The following is a 6,000-nucleotide window of genomic DNA, read 5'->3' as shown; positions in this document are numbered from 1 at the left end:
TGATGGGAAAGCCCTTTCTGTCAACATGGGAAGTGTCTACACTATGGCACAACGGCTACAGATTCATAGCAGTGCCACTGTAGCATAGACATGCTCCAGGAGAGGACAACCTAACTCTCTTGGAAAGAGGTGAAGGGCTGGGACAAACAGGGTCTAGAGGGAGGAAACCTAGGTGTGGCCAAGCCAGGACAGGAGGTCTAGGCTGGGGTTTATGTCATGTTTGTTTGAATTACTTTTATTAATACAACTAAATCCAGGAGAGGAGGACTTTTTGACTCTTTACAATGAATATGTTGACTGTATGGAGCTGAATGGGTACTCCACCAGGTTACAAGGACTTACCTTATCTCCCCATCTGTTTCTGAAATAGATATCTCGATGACAAATCAGAATGCCCAGAAAATAGAACCAAACTTCATTATTCTCAAAACACAGTGTGACAAAGTTCCTGCTCTACCTTGGCGGGTCTTGCGCTTATTGGCGGATTTGCTCGCCTTGGAGCTTCACGGCAGCCCTCAGCTTGGCCGTTTTTCTGAACCCACAGTCCAGGTCGACTCCTCCTGTGTCTGACCAGGAGTTGGGAGGATTTGGGGGGAACCCGGGCCCGCCCTCTACTCCGGGTTCCAGCCCAGGGCCCTCTGGAATGCAGCTGTCTAGAGTGCCTCCTGGAACAGCTGTGCGACAGCTACAACTCCCTGGGCTATTTCCTCATGGCCTCCTCCCAACACCTTCTTTATCCTCAGCATAGGAGCTTCCTCTTGGTGTCTGATAATGTTTGTACACCTCAGTCCTACAACAGTCTGCGTTCTCACTCTCAGCTTCTAGTGCCTCTTGCTCCCAGCTCCTCACACGCACACCACAAACTGAAGTGAGCTCCTTTTTAAAACCCAGGTGCCCTGATTAGCCTGCCTTAATTGATTCTAGCAGCTTCTTGATTGGCTTCCGGTATTCTAATCAGCCTGTCTTAATGGTCTCCAGAAGGTTCCTGATTGTTCTGGAACCTTCCCTGTTACCTTACCCAGGGAAAGGGGACCTACTTAGCCTAGGGCTAATATATCTGCCTTTTATTACTCTCCTATAGTCGTCTGGCCCGACCATGTCACAACAGAAAATATTGATTAATAGCTGAATTCATTTATATAAATAAATACCACATAGATTTATATTTACAAGCCAGGCAAATGTGATACTTAACCTCTCCATGTAAGCAGATGCAAGGGAAGAGTCAAAGCTAATAATTTTAAAAAATCCGATTTTTCAGATTTCATCACCACCTTGCAGGAAGAATGGTCATATAACTTCACTGGAGTTGCTCCATTTGGCCCAATATTTCCACATGATTATCCCCTGGGTCATTTGGAATAAATCAGTACTGTTAGCAGAAAAATCTGTCTAATAGTTTCATGTCTTTTCAACATGCACTGAGAGAACATGGGCATTTCTAAGCATTGCAGTGGCAATATCCCAGTCCTGGTTATAATAAGATCACTTGTAATACCACTCCATCAGCATGGTACTGCTACTCAGTTTACCTTTACGCTCCTAGACCACTTAGCTCTTATTTTGCGCTAATTTATTCCACCTCCAGAGACAGTACTTAAGACCAGAAAATTCTCTACCATTTGAGGCCCTTTGTAGTTTTTGTAATTTCAATTAATCAAACACGTTTCAGTGATAATTTGTATGTATCCAAGGGTATGTTTACACTGCCAGCAAAGGTGTGATCATAGCATGGGTAGGCATACCTGCACTAACTTTAATTTAGCTAAGGCAGGTAACAATGGCAGCGTGCACGTGGCAGCACCGACTTCAGCATGAGCTAGCAACCCCAGTATTTACCCAGGCTTCCTAGTGGGCTTCTCTGGTGTGGCTAGTTCACTCTGAAGTTTGTGCTGCCACATCTACACCACTACTATTACTTGTGCTAGCTAGATTAAAACTAGTAGCATGCCTACTAGTGCTACAATCCCATCTTCATTTGCATTGTAGACATACCCTAAAGTTACCAAAGTATGAACCACCCAGGAAGACTGAAGTCTAGCGGTTAGGGGAGTGGATTTGGGAATCCTAGTTTATATTCTTTGGTCTGCCACAGATTCACTAGCCTAGATTTTCCACTGAATTCTTCTGTTACATGAATGGCAGATATTTTTCATTATTAGCTGATGTTTTAGATGAATATAGGCCCCACTTCAGCAAAGCATCTAAGCACATGCTTGAAATCAATGGGATTTAAACCCACACTGGAAATTATGCAAGATTGAAGGCTTCATACAGAAAATTGCTACATTTCAATCAGGTTTTTTTAAAAGTAGGATAATGCACATTTTTAAAAAAAGTAATGAAATAAAAATGCAAAGACTTTTAGTGTGGTTAAAATTATAATAACATGTACACATAAGTGGCATTTATAATCTGAATAAAATTAGACATTTCTTAGTATAATCTTAGTGAGTTGAAAAATTGCCATGCTTTTCCCAGCCCCTTTTTTTGGGTGCTGTTCATATTAATTTTGTGTCCAACTCAATAGTACATTATCTTGATGTAAAAGAATGAACCCCTACAGGATGGATTCTGGCATAGTAGCATATTCTAAAAAGATGAAAGATAATACATTCCTTTCGGTAGTTTAAAGTGAGAGGTAGAGCCTCTTTTGCCTCGTGGCGTTTGTGCCATTTGTAATGGAATAAAGTGGCATTTGTAATGAAAAAATACTTAACCATTATAATGTGAAAAGACATAATTTTACATACAAGTCTATATAGTAGAACCTCAGAGTTACGAACACCTTAGGAATGGAGGTTGTTCATAACTTTGAAATATTCATAACTCCGAACAAAATGTTATGGTGGTTCTTTCAAAAGTTTACAACTGAACATTGACTTAATACAGCTTTGAAACTTTACTATGCAGAAGAAAAATGCTGCTTTTAACCATCTTAATTTCAGTGAGGCAAGCACAGAAACAGTTTCCTTGCCTTGTCAAATCTTTTTTTTTTAATTTCCCTTTTTTTTTTAGTACTTTATGTTTAACACAGGACTGTACTATGTTTGCTTTTTTTAATCTCTGCTGCTGCCTGATGATGTACTTCCAGTTCCAAATGAGGTGTATGGTTCACTGGTCAATCTGGAACTCTGGTGTTTGTAACTCTGAGGTTCTACTATAGTACAATGAAGATGCTAGCTCAGATGCGATTGAAAATGAGGAGGTATGACAATAAACGGCCTAACTGTACAATTACAACGAGTAATCCTTACTAATGCAGGTAGCAATGCAAGTAGTCAGTGGGACTACTTCTGTGAATAAAGATTATGTGTATAAGGATTATCCCTATAAGGATTTGAAGGCCTTATTAGATTTTCTCAAAATCAACAAGAGTTATACATAGATGTTGTAATTCATATGAAAAGCTTTTGTTTGAGTCTGAGAAAGCAAAATTTAGTCTGCCTGCAAGAGTTGTCTAATGCCATAAAATACATTATGGCAGTGAAACAATACATTAACATGTACCCTCATCTTTGATTTCATTATATTGATAAATGTCGGGAAGTTCTATTGTACGCCAGTTCTAGAAGTCACCCATTAACACAAAACCTATAAACATAAAATATTTGCAGTTATCATTTAATTACCAATTTACAGGAAATAAATGTTAAAATAATGTGAAATTGTAAAAATACCTGACATCATTATGATTGATACCTTTAAAAAAAACCAAACATATTCCTCTGAGCTAGGTCATACAGGACCTGGTTCTGGACTTACATGCATCAACTTCACCTTTGCTGTTAACTTAGAGTTACTCCCGTTTTAGGCTGGTGTTGTTGGAGAAGAACCTGGCCCAGTGAATATACTGTTTATCAGAAATTGCCCTGCATATTTTTTCCTCAGCTTCCAATGCAATATGCTTTACATTATTCAGTAGTTAAAGTTACAAACAGGTGCTCAGGTGCTAGACACACATCATATTTTTCAAGGAATTTTTTTTTCTGTTTCAGTTTATTGGGTTTCTGTTCAGAGACAGAGCTCTTCTCTTTGAAGTCACCTTCTAAAGGTCACTTTGACAACCATCCCTCTGCCCACAAATGTCAAGCTGTTGTTGAAAGATGCACGAAAGGTCAGCCGGAAAAAAAATTCAAACTGGAAAGGGATATGAATATTTTTTACTAGTTATTACAAGAGGGTTTTAAAAAATTAAATCCACCTAGGTTTCTAGAAGTGATAAGTGAGCCCAATGTACAGTGTTTACTAGGCCATGTCTATGCTACAACCTTTGGTCGATGCATGTGACATCGGCATAAAGCCACTGCAGTTAATATATATATATACCTTGGGTGCATGTATATTTGGCTCCTGGCGTCAGTGCTGCGCATACTCCCTATAAGTGCTTGTGTCAATGCACAGTGTGGTGCACCATGGGTAGATATCCCCGTGTGAAACCCAGCATCGTCCAGCACGCTGTCTTTTGGGAAGTTTTGGCACTACATGAGTCGTACTGGGATGACTGGGAGCAAGGGAGTCAACTTCCCAGCATGCAACTGTCTCTATCCCATTATGTCATCTATATCCCATAACCTTCATACCTTTTTTAAAAATCCCACGAACCTGCACAGCCTTCCTCGTTGTCCACCATCCCTGACAGAAGCATGGTGCCTGCAGAGCTCTGCACTATTGTAATAAGCATTGCACACACAGGACGCATGATCCTTTAGTATTTGCAGAGCCATAAGAAGAACTGACTCAGTGAGTAATGTGATCATTTCTTGGAGAACAGATTTCTGTGGGGCATAGGGGGAAACAGGTCAGGGTTGTTGGTGGCATTCACAGAGCAGCTGCAGACAGTGGAGCACCACTTCTGGGCCCAAGAAACGAGCACTGACTGGTGGGATAGAATCATAATGCAGGCTTGGGATGATGAGCAGAGGCTGCAGAACTTTTCTGCCACATTCCCGGATCTGTGTGCTGAGCGCATCCCAGCCCTCCAGCGCAGGGACATCAGAATGAGAGCTGCCATGACAGTGGGCAAGTGAGTGGTGATCACTGTGTGGAAACTTGCAATGCCAAACTGCTACTGGTCAGCGAGAAATCATTTTTAGAGTTGGAAAATCTCCTGTGGAATCACTGTCATACAAGTGTGCAGGGGCATTAATTGCCTTCTGATATGCAGCACTGTGACTCTCGGCAATGTGCAGAACACACTGGATGGATTTGCAGGAATGGGGTTCCCGAACTGCGGTGGAGCAATAGACGGCACATGTATCTCTATTTTGGCATCAGACAACCTTGCAACAGAGTATATCAACAGAATGAGCTCCTTTTCTCTGGTTTTGCATGTGTTGGTGAATCACTGGGGACGCTTCACTGACATCAGTGTTGGCTGGTCAGGGAAGGTGCATGACTCTCACAGCTTTAAGAACACAGGACTGTTCAGAAAACTAAAAGCAGGGACTTTCTTTCCCAACTGGCAGGTTACCACTGATGATGTTGAAATGCCAATAGTGATCCTGGGGGAACCTGCCTACTCCTTGCTCCCCTGGCTCATGAAGCCGTACACCGACCACCTTGACATCCCCAAGGAAAGATTCAGCTACTGGTTCAGAGGTGCAGAATGACAGTTGAATGCGCTTTTGATAGAAGGGACGCTGGCATGGTTTACTCACAAGATTGGATCTCACTGAAAAAAACATCCGAACGGTTATAGCTGACTGCTATGTCCTGCATAATATATTCGAAGCAAAGGGGGAAAAGTTGCTGCGAGGGTGGAGTTGGAATGGCTGTCTGAGATTGAACAGCCAGACACAAGTGCTATTAGAAGAGCTCAACTTGGAGCTCAGGGAGATTTTCAAAGAGCATTTTGACAGTGAGCGACAGTACTGCATCGTTGTGGTCTGTGCTCTACCTGGCCCTTTTGCTTTGGGGCCAGTTAGGAACTGTGTGGTGCTTTACGTACATCTATGAATATAACAGTGTCAATGCATCTATTAATTTTGTAGTGCTTGC

Source organism: Lepidochelys olivacea (genome assembly GCF_965140295.1).
Source record: "Lepidochelys olivacea isolate rLepOli2 genome assembly, chromosome: 9".
NCBI classification, from domain to species: domain Eukaryota; kingdom Metazoa; phylum Chordata; order Testudines; family Cheloniidae; genus Lepidochelys; species Lepidochelys olivacea.
This window is presented reverse-complemented; position numbering follows the sequence as displayed.